Here is an 18,099-nt window from a genome sequence, read left to right on the forward strand (position 1 = left end):
TACAATTTATAATTTTCGGAAGTGTGGGGTGTGTACTCACTTTTTCATGTACCATGTTGAGGACTACGGAGTGTCCTATTCTGCACTGACTCTTCTCTTTGCTCCAGTTAATACCATAAATGGTCCTAATTAAGTTAGGTCATTGCACAAATATCTAATGAGTTCCAGAGCAAACCATCACATATCTTTCTCTTTTCCACTTTTATTTCTCTGGAGATGTATCACATGAATCAGTCCCCGCTGTGACATTGGCTGGCACAGCCCGCCACTGCATACACCGGGAGCTTTCATATCCCTTTAGACGCTACATTGGACACACACAGTATATACACACTGGGTCTTACTGCACAAGCCTTTGCTTGCAAACCTCAGGTTATTGGAAAAAGCGAAGCCAATGGAACAGTTGGCCCGCTTCAGCAAAAGCACCAAGAAATACATCAATAACAGAGTGGAAATCTGTGAGTGCAGTGGCTAACCCCAAGCTGCCAGCCTCCAGAAGGAACATATCTGGAACTCTAGCTTGCAAATTTGACTGGGATAACTTTCATCTTACTTCAGTTCATATTTGAATGTCCAAGTCACAAGGACTTTATTATGTTGACACATGTTTGTCGGCTTATGGTTATGTTTTCTGAATTTTATGTTTAAAACACAGTGTTGTAAAAAACAACAATTACAAAAGATATGTTGGACAGGTGGTAGAAAATGGATGGATGGATTGATGTTGCAGCTACTATAGCGATGTGCTGATTGATCAACCACCAATTAGTATCGGCCGTTTTACGTGAAAAAGTACGTGATCACCATTGCCGAATAATGCCTTTTTTTTTTTTTTTTGTCCTGTCCAGCTTCTCAGGCAAATCATATAGTTGATGTAGATGCCCATATCGGCTGTTCAGATTTACTTTACAAAAGAGAAGTGTAGGATACTTCTCTTATTGCCTTATTTGTATTTGACTTTATTAAATGTATTTATATTATCATTTGGTGCAGCCGGGCCGGAGCAGGAGGGGATAGAAAGAGAAAAAAAGGAAGACAGAGGGGGGAATTGTGGGGACAAGAGGGGGGATTAGACAGAGAGACAAAAACAACAACAGCAAACACAACAACAACACCAACAATAGAGCAACATCAGCAAATATGACATGTACAAATATAATGGTAAAAGTAATAGCAAATAAGCAGTTAGCGAAAATAAAAAATAATACAGAAATGACAATGAGCATTATTACACTAAAAATGGAGCAATACAAATACCAATAGAAATAGCGCTATTGATAATGAACAATACCAATACTTTACCTTTATTATCAACAATACAGTTGTTCAAATGCAATAATACATATACGTAATGATAACTTGAGATACGAAAGAATGCAGAAAAATGGAGGGGAAGAAAGAGAAGCTACCTACATTAACCTTGTAGATTGTTATAGTAATAATAGGTTAAGCTTTGTCAGAGTGCCATGTGTTATACCCAGTTTACCCTAGGGCAACAACATTTTAATAGGCCAAATAATGCCTTTTAATGCCGATCAGAATTGCCAATCCTCTCTGCCTGACACTGTACCTATTTTCAATCCCCTGTTTGATAAGCGGCTAGCAGCTTAATACAGTATGTGTGTCCATACACGGTGTAGAGCCGCTCCCCTTAGTTAATAATAATCACCTCAATCGTGGCAGATAAACTACTCTTTTTAATATATGAAGTCTCATTGACACTGCAGGCCTCGTCCTCCAGTGTCAATGTTGTTTTTGTTATTGTTTACCAACTCAGATCATAATTCTCTGGACACAGGATGCCTTTAAGGGCAAAAATGTTTGCTTTCTTTTTTTAAAATCTATTGTGGACTACTGCGTTTCATTTTTATCAAATTATTGTTTTTATTACAAGAGAATAAGAGAGTAGTTTAACTATGTCGATATTGTTAAACTGTCAAAAGCACTTACCATATTATAAACATTTTAGTTAATACATGTGATCGGTGTCAGTATTGGTATTGACCAGCCTCACTCATGGATGATTGGAATTGGCAGCAATAAAACCCTGGTCATAATATCAATAGTTGCTGCTGTGTGAAAATTGTGTCAGGACAGTCAAACATACTGTTAGAAAGCAGCCTTAGTGTAGATCAGATGTCACCATGACAGACGTGTCACCTGGCAATGACAGAGGTGCCTAGGGGCACCTGCTGTCTCATGAGAAATCCTTGTAAGATTTATAGCGAGTGAACGTTTCACAAAGCTACAATGGGTACATGAAACTTCAAAGGCGCTCAATACAACATTGGAATAATCCCACTTTGGATCGGTATGTTCATAGATACTTACCTCTTAAATATAAATTGTTTTACATCTGATTTATACTTTATTCACTGAACAAACTAGTTGAGGCTAATGGTGCGTACCATCTGTACTAGGAAGCCTGAATTTCTGAGTTCCTCGTCGGAATTTCAACTGGAACGCTCCTCGAGGTCGGATTTCCGACTTGGAAAGTCGTAGCATTCCTAACAAAGATGACTGCTCTAAATAATGTCCGCTTATATAATATTCATTATTTGCAGTTCTGATTAGTTTTTGTCGCAGTAAATCAGCCATAGACAATGTGTTGTTGTACGTTTATTTATGGCAACATCACTGTAGTGTAAACTACATTTATTTTATGTGGTTTATATGCTGTACATCGCTAGCAATAGCGTATGTGTTTCATCTTCATCCATCGTGTGTGAAAGTTGCAGAAAGAGTGCATATTTTCACATATTTTAACCCTTTCACTAGGGCTGCAACAACTAATCGATTAAATCGATTAAAATTGTTTATAAAAATAGTTGGCGATTAATTTAGTCTTCGATTCGTTGGATCTATGCTATGCGCATGCGCAGAGGCTACTTTTTTAATTTTATTTTTATTTTATTTTTTTAAATTTTTTAATTTAATTTAATTTAATTTTTTTATTTTATTATTATTTTTTTTAAATAAACCTTTATTTATAAACTGCAACATTTACAAACAGCTGAGAAACAATAATCAAGATAAGTATGGCGCCAGTATGCTGTTTTTTTTTCAATAAAATACTGGAAAGGATAGAAATGTAGTTTGTCTCTTTTGTCCGATTATTAATCGATTAATCGAAGTAATAATCGACAGATTAATCGATTATCAAATTAGTTGTTAGTTGCAGCCCTACCTCTCACACATAACCGTCTAAACAACTGAGCTAGAGTATTCACATTGAACATAAAGGCTGTGTGTTTTTTGCATGAAGTGATGGATATTGACTCCACGCTGTCAAGTTGAAACAGACAAACTTGCATGACTTGCACAAAGTACATTTGCATGACGTCACATATGCCGGAAGTAAAAAGAACTGATCACACACTCTGAATTCATAAAAAAAAAAAATCTAAAACGTTCACAAATTCAAATAGAAGAAGATAAACATATTTGAACACACACACATACAAATAATAGGGCTCTTATGAAGCCACAACAATATGTCATGTTTCCTCTGCCAAAAAAGTATGCTGTGGCTATTAATTTTACTTTATTTAAAAATAACTTGGGTAAACTATTTTAGTGTGTGTAAAAGTACTTTTTGAGCACAATTAACCATACCACAATAATTACCGTGATCATTTTGTTCAGGATAACTTTACTTAGCCATTTAATTTGTAGTTTTGGTTGTTTATATTTGAGGGTCCCCCAACTCTTCCTGAACAGACACAGAACCTATGGTATTGCTTTTAGTTGTGATTTTAATTCCTGTGCAAAATTCTGCTAACAAAAAGAAGACACATTGCCACAAAGCATAAGTTAAAAGTAGGGCAACTTTTTATTTCAGATGAGGCTGAAAATTTGTGTAATGACATTCGCTGGTTAAAGCAAACAAACATAGCATTTTCCTTCTTTGGATTTCATCGTGGACATGATGGTTTAACACAGCCGGATTTACATACATTTAAATTGGCTGACTCACGGAAGGAGGTTTGGGTAAATGTCTACCATATATGGATAATCAGCTGACGTCACACTTGAACAACATTCCAAACAAACCGTTTGGAGGAAGTAGGAAATAAGGTAAGATTGTTTTATAAATATCTCTACAATGCCTCCATAGTTTGATTTCAAATTTTCGGGACTGATGCAGATCTTAAATATATATAAGCAGGTACCATCAGGTAAAACAGTTGGTTTTGCATAATAAGGCCCCTTTGTATACTATGAAACATAGTTTATTTATTTATTTAGTCAGCCATAGAGGGTTGGTGTTTGTGATCGACATTAATTGCTAAAAGCCAATCACTCACTTTTTCTTGAAAATCGTCCGATTTCGATTGGTTGCTGATCGATCAGCTTGTCCCTGTTTATTATTATAAGTCCTAACATAGTAAAACTATGGCCACAAAACCTACTTTGCAGAGATAGAGAACAGTATTCTAAAACTGTACTCTCAATTTAAGAAAGCATGGCGCTGTAGTTATTGAGCTTTCTGCTTTAGAAAGACTGTAAGTGGACTAAAGAATCATAAAAACAAAAGCATGAGCAGTGGCTAATGAACTTGGACATGTTTTGATTCTGGTTTTCTTCATTCAAGCAGAAGCTCCACAAAGGTGCCAGAAATAACTGCAATAAAAATACAGCACAGTAAAAGCTAGTGCATATTTTTGTAATGTGCTGTCATATTTCCTAAAGGTCACACACCAAAAACCAATGCCTGGCATTATAACTTGATATAAGTTCAAAGAACCGAGCTAAGTTGTTTTACGCTAGTTTAAAATCCTGTTCTGCATTCCGTTATGTCTCATTCAATTCAGGGTGCACTTGAGCAGAGAGAGCAGGATACACACAGCATATTTTCCCATATTTCTTCACTTGTTTATCTTCCAGAAGCGTCCTCATATGTGTCCCAGATGAAATACTGGATATAAAAGTCTTCTTTTTTTTGGAGGAAGAGGGGGGGTGGTTGTAAAATGAACTGGGAATGAGTGGGAGGGTGCTGTGGTCCGGGGTCTTCGCTTTGTTGTCGTTAAATATAGGCTGCAGAAAAGCCACAAATTGAGAGCCCAACCTCTGTATTAGATCACTCAGGGGCCTTGCTGGCACAAAAACACATTAATGAGAAACACACAGTCCCCCTCTACACACACACACACACACACACACGCGTGCGGGAACCATGGTTTATTCTCTTGCCGTCACTCGTGCATTACCCTTCAGCATTAAGGCAAGACTGGAAATTATTGTTTCATAAAGTGTAACACGGATTTGAACGTTGCTTAGCAGCCATTGATGGGGTTTTTTTTTGCAATGCGGTGATGTCGCACACGTCCGTCAGAGGCAGGCAATTTCAATTTACGAGCCCCTGACTGGTTATAAACAAAAGGTTTGAGGTACTTTTATAACAAAAGCAAACAATCTAAAAATAGAATTTGCTGCAAGAAAAAAGACACATGTTCCTCCACTGGCTTCACAATTCATTTTGTTCTGACCTCAGGTCAACACTGAACTGGTATGTGTTTGACCAAGAGGTGGGCAGGGAACCTTATTGGGGGGGTTGGGGGGGGGGATTTACTGTGAGAGCCAATAAACACGCCAAGTGTCGCTGCAGAGTGTTAGCAGCAGGGTGATTTGCAGAGGGCGGTCTTGGTATTATTCTTCATATCCAGGACCGGTCCCAGGCTTTGTGTGTCCCCTTCTGCTCTTTAATATTACTTACTGTATTTGTTATTATTTTTACACTTCTGGGGGGCCCTCGCACCGCCCCAAGCCTTACATCGCCGCCCCAAATACACACAGGCCATATGTTAACATGCGTTAAAAATTAACATTTAATGCTCCTCTTTCAAGGCACCAGCATATGCCGTACCAGCTCGCTCCTTCCCCTGCAAATGTACGTAGCGTGGCGTGCACCTCTGAAAGAATCCTGAAAAAATGTGAACCATAAAAGTTGTGATTGGTCTGTTTGTAGGAAGTGTATGCATAGGTGTATAGCTCACTAAAGCCTCACTTAAGAACTTTTAGTTTTGGTTGATTTTGGCGGTCTCAGTTGACCAAAGCGGTAGTGTTTTGCCTGAAGGAAGACCACATCTGCCATGAGGAAAAGTGCATAGGGTTGGTCAGTCAGTATTACTGATCTTTCCACAGTAGGAACTAGTGTTGTCCCGATACCACTTTTCTAAATAAAGGGGACCACAAAAAATTGCATTATTGGCTTTATTTTAACAAAAAATCTTACAGTACATTAAACATATGTTTCTTATTGCAAGTTTGTCCTTAAATAAAATAGTGAACATACAAGACATCTTGTCTTTTATTAGTAAGTAAGCAAACAAAGGCTCCTAATTTAGCTGCTCATGTATGCAGTAACATATTGTGTCATTTATCATTCTGTTATTTTGTCAAAATTATTAAGGACAAGTGGTAGAAAATTAATTATTAATCTACTTGTTCATTTACGGGTAATATCTGCTTACTTTCTCTTTTAACATGTTCTGTCTACACTTCTGTTAAAATGTAATAATCACCTATTCTTCTGTTGTTTGATACTTTACATTAGTTTTGGATGATAAGTGGCGGACCGGTACTTTTCAGAGGTGATACAGTACCGAATATGATTCATTAGTATTGTTGTGCTATACTAATTTGTCTCCTCAGACAAAACTTGTTTTTTTTAGTTGTTTTGCAGCTTCTGCCATGACAGCAGTAATTGCACGTAGGCGTTCTTCTTCTTCTTCTTTTAGTTTTCTGGTGGCACGTAGGCGTTTGCATCGACGTCCGTCTTTGTATCGAATGGGAAAGAGGAAGTGACCCTAAAGCAGTCTGCACAATTGTATTTTTTCCTGCCACCCTCTTCAACGATGTTAGGTGCCAGTAAAAGCGATACAGACCCCCTCAGGTCACCCCCAGAGGTGTCATTCAACTAGTTTTAAGTCTGTGTATCTTCCCAAAAGTTATGCAAATATTTTATGAAAAATAAGTAACTGTTGTTATACAGCAATTAGTTTTAGCTGCAATATTATTCTCGATCTATCTTTAATCTTTGCCATTTTGCACCCTGATGCTGATCCATAGTACCAGATTTCTTGTTAGAAAAATGTTTTAGAATTTCAGCTAATTGTATTTATATGTATTATCTCATCCTCCTTTCTTCCAGTATTAGTGTTTACCTTGATTGCGTAGTATAGCATGTTTAAACTGTCCTTTATTTTATGTATAATTATTCAGTCTCTGTTTATAGTCTTTGTTTACAGCTGCTATATGCATCGTCCCTTTTACATACACGCTAGGGCTGGACTATATACTGGTATTATTGTTAATACCGATATATTTTAGAACAATATATATATTTTTGAGACAATACCAACATACCTGTATTTTTTTATGTGCCTTTGTTACGGCTGTTTGCCGTGCCGCTGTCGGGGGTCCTGGCAGGCACCATAGCTGAGGAAGGGTCCAGCGCTTAGGAAAAGTCTAGCGCCCGTCCAGAGTCGCTACCACACATTGCCGACACGACCCTGGCCACGTTCGCTTTTGCGGACAGCCAACGTGCCTCCAACTTAGCTCCGGCGGCGGCGGGGCACAGCAGGCGGCGGCTCCTCTTTATTAACCAGAGTTAACACAATCCGGTGAAAAGATTACACAGAACAGTCGCCAGAGCCGACAAACTGTCACTGCGAACTGCTAAAGCTCACAAAAACGGTTCAGATGAAACCCACACGTCGCTTGGAAACCCACACCCACTTTTTAAAGCACACGCATGCACACACTGCTCTCATAAACTTCACTAAACTGCATATACAGTAACATATTTAAAGTTGTTTTTTTAAAGTAATGCATTAATAACTTTCCCCATTAATACATTACATGTATTATATAATTGTGGTAGTAATTAACTGTATTTTTTGGTTAGGTAACAATTACCTATAATTAATTACTTTTTAGAAAAAAGTAATTGTCAGAACACTAGTAGTTACAGTAATGTGGTGTTGAGTTTAAAGTAAATACATTTTGTTTAAAATACCGCTATATACCGTTTATCATCATTTGGCCTAAATGCTAAAACGCTGTATGTTTCCATGCACTAAAAAATACTTACAGGCTTATTTGGATGAAAATAGGTTCATAAAACATGTAAAAACCATATTTAAGGTTTCAATTGCTGCATGCAATAACACGTGTGTGTAAGAAATTGAAATGCGCCCACTTTGGCCAAAATTAATAAAATAAATATGTATATAGAGACATACTGTAATAACTTGAAGTAAACAATGAAGATTAAAAACCAATTACAAACAAAAAATAAACATATTAACTAAAAGCTTACCTTTTTTATATTTGCATAGCATGTATATATTATTAATGTTGTAAATACAAATATTTATATATCTAGAAAGGGTGGTCCGAAAGAGGTAGGCATGATTTGGAGGTCTCAAGAAGGTAACATATACAAGAATGTGTGTGCGGGAATGTGTGTGTGTGTGTGTGTGTGTGTGTGTGTGTGTGTGTGTGTGTGTGTGTGTGTGTGTGTGTGTGTGTGTGTGTGTGTGTGTGTGTGTGTGTGTGTGTGTGTGTGTGTGTGAAATGAATGCATAAATGTAAGTTTTAATTTGGTTATGATGTCTGTGTGAAGTATGCAAGTGGATAGAGGTTGTGTTACACATTACTTATTTGGTTCAAACCACCTTATGGTTGAACTTTGACAGCTACACAGATTTTATCGGAACAATTTTGAGGTCATATTTTATAACTAACCGATTTAAATAATAATAACTCTAAAAAAAAAAAAAAAAACACATTCAAGTCTTTCCAAAAGCCCAGGTTTTGATCATGTGTGCCCACACCAAGTGGTTGTGGCCGTAGACCAATTGAGCGTTTATGCCATGGGCCGACCTTGTTCATATCAGACACCTGCATGATGATAACACAGGGGTCACCAACCTTTTTGAAACCAAGGGCTACTTCTTGGGTACTGATTAATGCGAAGGGCTACCAGTTAGATATACACTTAAATAAATTTCCAGAAGTAGCCAATTTGCTCAATTTACCTTTAACTCTGTTATTATTAATAATTAATGATATTTATCTTTGTGGAAACACTGATCATCTTAATGATTTCTCACAATAAATATATATATAAAAACAGATAAATATCAATATGCAACACTTTATTTTTATATTTTCTCTAAGTGCACATTTTTCATATTGAACATTTTCAAATGATCACTTCTAAGACAGTCTTGTGAAATCACAATATCCCATTTTAACTAGCTAGCCACTAACATTTTTTAACAAATCATGAATTACTTTTCACCATGTTTGTACAAATAATAACTCATGTAAAATACAAAAGTAAACTCTCAAATTTTTAAATCATGTCACACTTTGAACTGGACACCAAATCTGTTATCTGTTTCTTTGTCAGTTAGTGGGAAGCCTGGCATTGCATGCTGTTAACTAGTGTGTTGTACTCTGGTGTGTAACTTGACACTGCAACTCTGAGTGAGTCTTGCAGATGTGCATCAGTGAGGCGTGTTCTGTGTTTGTTCTTGATGAAGTTCATGTCAGAAAAGGCTGATTCACAAAGATAAGAATTTTCCTCATTGTTTGCGGAACCTTCTTAATCTTTTGGACATATTTTCACAGCAATCTGGCCTTAAGCTTAATTATGATAAATGTAAAATGTTAAGGATCGGAAATCTAAAGGGAACGTCCTTTCGAATGGAATGCAAAGTGCCTGTTTTGTGGACAGATGGACCAGTTAACATACTTAGTGTTGTTGTCCCAGAAAATCTGGAAGATCTAGGCTCGGTAAATTATGATAATCGACTAAGAAAGCTGGACAAAATTATGCAAATATGGAAAGGGAAATCCCTAACCTTGTATGGTAAAATGTCTATTGCCAACTCGTTAATTATTCCTCAATTTATTTATTTGTTTTTGTTATTACCAGCTCCATCACAAAACTTTTTTAAGATTTATGAGCGGATGGTCTTCGATTTTGTCTGGAACGGCAAACCAGAAAAGATTAAAAGAAAGGTTTTGTACAAAGAGTATGAATATGGGGGCTTGAAACTTCTCAACCTTGAAGCTATGTGTCTGTCTTTAAAAGCATCAATTGTTCCAAAGATGTATTTAAACATTGAGTGGTACACAAATGTCCTGTTGGACAAAAAACATGTACTGTATCAAAAGAAATTGTATCCTTTTTTACAAGTGATCCCCTCCCAGAGAGTCTGATGGGAAACATAAAGGAAACAATCCACTCATAGTGGTGTTTTCAATTTTATGTGCCAGAAAAAAGAGACGATATTTTGCAGCAGTTAATATGGATGAACTCTAATATTGTAATAGATGAAAAGCCTTTCTTTTGGAAAAATATGTTTGAAAGAGGAATCATTTTTGTCAATGATATTATCAATGAGAATGGTAAAATTTTGAAGTATGATGAATTTAGAGCTATGTATGGTGATGCTTGCTCAAGCTTTTCATTTTATCAACTAACTGGAGTAATTGGGAAAAGATGGAAACAAATAATTAATTATGGAACTACTAAATTATTAGTTTGTAAACCTCTAATAAGAAATTCTAGTTGGCAAAAAGGAACTAAAATAAATAGAAAAATATATAATTTTTATTTAATAAAGAAATCTTTGAAGGCTGCCTCATACAACACAAATGGAAAATGGGAGGACTTTTTTGACTGCCCGTTGCCATGGGATGCCATATTCAAACTAATCTATAAAACCACTATCGATGTGCAAAATCGTTATTTTCAAATTAAAATTATTTATAACTTCTTACCCACAGGGAAAATGTTAAAATTATGAAATATGAGAGAGTCAGATGATTGCCGATTTTGTTGTCAGGAGCCTGAATGCACCCTGCATTTGTTTTGGTATTGTCATATTGTGTCTTTGTTTTGGGTGGAAGTTGAAAAAATGTGTTTAAGGATTGGTTTGTTTATGAAGCTTAATGTGGTTTCTGTTATTTTAGGAGAGTTCATTGACAATCATGATTTAGTCAATTTAATTATAGTACTCGGTAAAATGTTTATTTTTAAGGCCAAAAACAGATATTCACTTAGTATTACTTTCTTTAAAACATTTATTCAGTATTTTCTAACTTTAGAAAGTTACATGGTTGAAAACGATAATGATGCCAAAAAACATAAAAAAAAAAGATGAGAAGTCCTCAAAGGCTTATTTTGAAAGTATAATTATGTTTATAGATTATATGATATCTGTTGTTGTGTTCCCTCATTTGAGTGACCTGGACATAATCTGGACTGTACATAAATATTTATTTTGAAAATGTAATTTTGTTTATAAATTATATGCAATCTGTTGTGTTCCCTAATTTTTTTCTGTGTACATGAATGAAGGTGTGTGTTGCTGAGTCCGACTTGGACATTATCTGGACTGGGCCTGGTTTAAAAAACCCTTTAAACAAATCTAATTTCATTGACAACCTGGTCTGTTGAAGATAAGGCCCTTTTTAAAAAAATAAAATAAAATAAGATAAATAAATAAAAAACATTTTCTTGGATAAAAATGAAAGTAAAACAATATAAAAATAATTACATAAAAAATAGTAATTAATGAAAATGTTAGTGGACCAGCAGCCTATACAATCATGTGTGCTTCAGGGACTGTGTCCCTTGCAGATGTGTTGTCTATGTTGTTGGAACCAGAATATTGGTAGCAGAAAGAAATAACCCCTTTTGTGTGAGTGGGTGTGGATGAGTGTGCATGGGGGAGGTTGTTTGGGTTGATGCACTGATTGAAAGTGTATCTTGTGTTTTTTCTATGTAGATTTAATTTAAAAAAAAAAAAAAAAATTTTTTTTTTTTTTTTTTTTTTTTTTTTTAGAACAGGCCCGCGTGTGACTCATCTGGTCCTTACGGGCGACCTGGTGCCCGCGGGCACCGCGTTGGTGACCACCAATTGTTATTATTAAAGGTGCCTATTAAAGACAAATTAGGTGCTTCTGCCGTGAACTTTAACGTAAAACAGAAGATCCTTAGGCGGCTCCAGATCAAAGTAGCACATAATTGGTTTTTTAGGGCGCCATTGAGCTGGCGGATGTGGCGAAAGAACGATGGCATCATGATAAGGTCATCGGTAAGGTGAGGAGAAAGCATTTAACGCTTCAGGTGAAGGAGTGATTAGAGGTTAAAGCAGAACAAATGTCTTGAGCTCTTCATAAGAGCACAACGTATGTGCTTGTAGGCTCTTTTTTCTATTGATTTTGATCTGTGTGCCGTCTTTGAACCTGAAACGTGTGTGTTTTAACGTCTTTTGGCCTATTGCAGGCCACGCCGGTGAAGGTTAGGGACTGAAAATGAAAGGTTGTTGGTCAAAGTGACTTCTATCAGGAATCATTTAAAGAAGCTTATGGAGCAAAGTGATGCTTTATGACGTGAACGTGGCTAACCTTGACTTTGGAAACTCCAAAGAGCTGCGCTGGAATATGTGTTCATGTTTCTTTTGGAATGATGTCCGAGGGTTGTTCTATTTTACATATAAGGACAGCATGGGAGTGTAGTAGCAATAAAAATAGTATATTAGAGGCCAATAAATCATTGTCTCAAGCATGTAGATGCACACTCGGGCGCATGCAGTCTTATGATAATCCTTTGCTCTAAACCAGGGGTGTCAAACTCATTTTAGCTCAGGGGCCACATGGAGGAAAATCTGTTCCCAAGTGGGCCGGACTGGTAAAATCATGGCATGATAACTTAAATTTAAAGACAACCTCAGATTGTTTTCTTTGTTTGAAAATAGAGCAAGCACATTCTGAAAATGTGCAAATCATAATGGGTTCTTTTTACTTAATAGTATTCTATCTTCATTTGTCGTCATTTATACTTTCTGAATAAATGATGTGGTCATCAGTCAAATAGCTGGATTGAGTCTGGAATATTGGTGTTATTTTTTAATCTATCAGAAGCTGAAATGAATAATAATATCAAAATCTAATTATAATACATTTTACAATATATAATATATTAATGTAATCATTTTCCTCAACTGATGCACTAACATGATGTGGTTTATGTAGCATCGTTTACAACGAATCTTGTGATGTTGGACTCACTTCATTAATCACACATGACGTAAGAAAGGTATACATATTATTTCAGCATATTTATGTGCGCCCAGAAAAGGTGTCTCCATTACCAACATTATATTTGACAATCAAGGCATGAACGTAACAATCTACATTTTATATACTGTCTCTAATAAGCAGTGTAAGTTCGTAATGTCCAAATATGGAAGTGTTGCCTCTACAGGTGTTGAAAATGAGCATTTTCTTGCTAGAACACTTCAGGCAGCGCACCCGGTTTGTCAAATGCAACTGTTAAAAATATTTTAACGCGGCTCATAGCTCCGCCCCCTTTAAAGTAATGCACGCTTTTGCGGCAGCGGATACAAACAATTGCTATAGCGACATCCAGTGGACACATTTAGAACAGCAGTTTTTTTCATTCAAAAATTCCAGCTCATTTTTATACTTGGCAAACTCATCTTGCGGGCCGGATAAAACCTGTCCGCGGGCTTGATCTGGGGCGCGGGCCGTACGTTTGACACGCCTGCTCTAAATATTCACTGAAAAGTAGGACATAATAAGCCGAGACGAAGGAAAACAATGAGAATCTTATTTGTTAATAAGTTAAAGTTTTCTTCTAATGCGCATACTGTATCAAATATTAAGATGTTGCTCACACTGGAAAGCGTTAAACTCGTCCTAACTGTGCCTAATATCGCAAAGTAAGGTATTTGGTTGTGCTCTAAAGTTTGCCGTTTTGAGCTCGATTTTCAAGATAGGGTTTGATTTTGACCTAAACTCTAGTCACATTGTGAAAACCAAAATGCCCGACTTCCTATTTGTTGTCGAACATCGGTTAGACTTTAACTTATATTTATTGTCGTTTAATTGACTTATCAAATATCGACCCAGGGCTACAGTATGTCATGTTTTGCCAAGTTTCCTAACAAATTCACATTCCAATAGAAAGCTAAAATGGTGTTTTGAGTAAAAAACAAAACAAAACAAAAAAGCACTGGATTTGCTTTATTGGCAGCCTTTGACAACAACCTTGAATGGTGACCTTATTATCTGGTGTTAAATGAAGCGTAGTCGCCATCCGGTTATGAGTAAGGCATATTGTGTGAAGGAGAAAAGGAGAACTGGAAACAAAACGCATGTCTGTCTGGGGAATATTGACCCACATATATATTTATATATTTATATATATATATACAGTGTACAGTACATTGCATTGTATTTGAAAGTGCATCTATCCTTTGCAGGTTGCGTCACGCTCTTCTTCCCCAAAAAGGATTGCGAGGTGGAGATAGGCTGCGGCAACCTTGAAGCTTTGTCCTCCGCAAAACAACAACTAATAATCACACTTTTGCCCGAAGTCTGCTGGTGCAGCAGCAAACTTCACTTTCAAACTCAAGGTGTTTGCACATGCAGTTTGTGGACAAAAAGTGATGGGACACGAGGCCAGTTCAACTGCGGGAAGTACAGTTTGAACACGTTCTACAAGATGTTGGAGGATGCCTCTAGGATTATTTGTCTATTTGTGTTCAGAAGTACATCAGTGAGGTTAAAGGTCACTTATGTAGGACCTGTAGGAGGGCCTGCTGGTACACATCACTATTGTTACAGCCTAAACATGTTTCAGGGCTCAAATTTATCCACGGCAATTCCAGCGACCACCCTCTCATTTGCCGTAATACCCTAAAAAATTGACCAACATTTGCGGCAACACCTTGCCGTGACCGCCCTTCATACTTGCCAACCTTGAGACCTCCGATACCGGGAGGTGGGGGGTGGGGGGCGTGGTTGGGGGCGTGGTTAAGAGGGGAATATATTTAAGCTGGAATTCACCAACTCAAGTATTTCACATACATATATATATATATATATATATATATATATATATATATATATATATATATATATATATATATATATATATATATATATATATATATATATGTATGAAATACTTGACTTTCAGTTAATTCTAGCTATATATATTTATTTTATTATACATATAAATAAAATAAATACTTGAATTTCAGTGTTCTGGAGGCTATCCAGTAGATGGCAGTATTGTCCTGTTTAAGAGTGTCACAACATTGCTGTTTACGGCAGACGAACTGCTTTACGGTAGACTAAACGTGACTGCTGTTGTTGTGTGTTGTTACCGCGCTGGGAGGACGTTAATGAAACTGCCTAACAATAAACCCACATAAGAAACCAAGAACTCGCCCTCGATCATTCTACAGTTATGACGTCATTGGGCAGGCAAGCTGTTTATATTGTGGGAAAGCGGACGTGAGAACAGGCTGTCCCCACTCAGGTCCGCATTGAGCTGGAGGGGGTGTGGCCTCCAGCTCCGGCTGAATACCGGGAGTTTGTCGGGAGAAAATTTCTGCTGGGAGGTTATCGGGAGAGGCGCTGAATACCGGGAGTCTCCCGGTAAAAACGGGAGGGTTGGCAAGTATGCCGCCCTTGACTTTTTACTTGCTAATGGACAAGGGATATAATGATCGATGGCATAATGATAAACAGCATAACATTCCAGACGGTTAGTAAGACCGTCTCCTTCATAAATTACTAAAACCCTATAAATGGTTAGTCCATTTTAGACGACTCGAAATCAGACACACTATGATAGCCTAACATTTTAAACATGGCGTATTATCGTCGTTAATATTGCTCCTAGGGTACACCCTCAGAGTATACTTAGTCAACAGACCTACATGTCACACTAAGGGTAGCCGTATAAACAACGCCAACACTGTCATAAACCTGTGCCATATAGTGAGACCACACTAAACAACAATGACAAACACATTTGGGGAGAGTATTTGCACCCCAATACAACATAAACACAACAGAACACATTCCCATAAGTCCTTGCAACACCAACTCTTCCGGGACGCTACAGTCATTTTCCCTCGCTTCCCGCCATGTTTAAGAGCACATTTCTGTGTTTAGATGGAGATAGGTGTGGACAATATTGGAGACACTTGTCCCCACACTAAAAGTATACATCGAAGGAGAAAAACTATATGATGTTGCTTTCATTTTGACAATGCAGCATCCATCAGCTGCTGTGACATAGTTAATGAGCTGAAGAAACACGCTGTCACTCCTGTTTTTTTTGTTGTTGTTAGCCAAACTGTTGTACTGAACCACAAGGGGGCGTTAGAGAAGAACAAAGCTTGTTTATTGCCATGAATTGATTTACGTGGACCCCGACTTAAACAAGTTGAAAAACTTATTCGGGTGTTACCATTTAGTGGTCAATTGTACGGAATATGTACTGAACTGTACAATCAACCAATAAAAGTTTCAATCAATCAATCAATATTAGACTTTATCTTCATTAGCCAAACTGCTTTGTGTTTTATTTTGATATTAAAAAGTAAACGTTTTATTGTGTGTAGTTAATTCCTTTACGACACATTTCTGCTCAAACTCTTAAAGGATCTGTCCTAATACATCATCTACATGTACATAACTTACAAAAAATAAATAATTTAAAAAAATACTTCCCTCTATCAAAGGTAAAAATAAAGATAAAGGCATCGTGAAATGACAAAAAGCTGACAAGTTTATATTAATATTGAATTAAAAAACTGTATATTCATGCATGCATGCTTTGGAGCCCCTGCCTGGAAAGAAAATAATGTTTGCCTTGGTGCCCTTCTAACTTGCCTTGGTGCCCTAAAATATGAGCCCTCCTTTAAGGCAACACTTGCCTTGACCTTAAAAAGTTACAATTCGAGGCCTGATGTTTTATGAACTGTCATTATTGTTCTTCTATTAGGTCTGTCAAAATGAATACATTAATGTGGATTAATCCATCATCTCTATTAATCTGATTAAAAATGTTACTGCAATTTCCCATCAGCAGCGTAGGATAACTGAAAATTCAATCCGTCCTGGAATTCATGGTGTCATGCTGTCACCATTGCACCAGCCGTACCAATTCACTCAAATTCAGCCAATCCCTGTAAATTATGTGCAGCCTTGCAACATTGTCCAATACCCACAACTTCCCTGCACATTTTCACCAATCATATTTCTCTCTGAGCAGCGCTCAAACGCGCACGTCCACTGTCTTATCAAAACTTATGTTTGTTCTTCCCTGGAGGGAGCAGGAACAATATTATATCAACTTTTTATTGCTCAAACGGCACAATTGTCGCCTTCCTGCGTAGCGCAGACCTACTTCTGCTTTCCTCTACAGTACTAAGCCTTCTTGGTAATGTAGTATATCATTATTTCCTAGTTTACATGTATTTATTCTACCTTTATTTGTCCCGGGTAAGACAATTAAGAACCTATTTTCATATGCAATGCTGACCCTAGCAAAGAGGCAGCATCTACGTGTTAGAGATGTTGAAGTGTGATGATAATCTCCAATCGTCTCTCATTTATAGAACAAAAATCACCCAGTTTACAGTTTACAAAGGCTATTAATGTGCAGGGTTAAATTTGTTGGAACATGAAAGAATGTTAACATATACACTGAGAATGTCTACAACTTGTGGACGACAGAGCAGACAGCGAACAATAAGGAAGCCTTTGGTGAGGTTTATTTTTGTAAGTATTACTATTATTATTATTGGGGCGGCGTGGCAAAGTTGGTAGAGTGGCCGTGCCAGCAATCGGAGGGTTGCTGGTTACTGGGGTTCAATCCCCACCTCCTACCATCCTAGTCACGTCCGTTGTGTCCTTGGGCAAGACACTTCACCCTTGCTCCTGATGGCTGCTGGTTAGCGCCTTGCATGGCAGCTCTCGCCATCAGTGTGTGAATGTGTGTGTGAATGTGTGTGTGAATGTGGAAATACTGTCAAAGCGCTTTGAGTACCTTGAAGGTAGAAAAGCGCTATACAAGTATAACCCATTTATCGTTTATTAGTTATAATTAATCAAAACAGTACAGTAATTTGACAAAGAGCTCCGAATATGTATGTTTTCTGTATGGTACTGTATAAAATAAGTAAGGCATCAATACATTATTTGTTTAGCAATTTTTTCTTTAAATTATGTGCTTTTTTAGGTTTGGGT

The 18,099-nt window shown here is 37.1% G+C and overlaps 1 protein-coding gene across 5 annotated transcripts in view; it reads left to right on the forward strand.

The window, feature by feature from the left end:
* Positions 1-18,099, forward strand: part of cadm2a (cell adhesion molecule 2a) — a 599,539-nt gene that overhangs the window by 203,075 nt on the left and 378,365 nt on the right. The window lies entirely within an intron of this gene.

Source organism: Entelurus aequoreus, linkage group LG05 (assembly GCF_033978785.1).
Source record: "Entelurus aequoreus isolate RoL-2023_Sb linkage group LG05, RoL_Eaeq_v1.1, whole genome shotgun sequence".
Taxonomy (NCBI): domain Eukaryota; kingdom Metazoa; phylum Chordata; class Actinopteri; order Syngnathiformes; family Syngnathidae; genus Entelurus; species Entelurus aequoreus.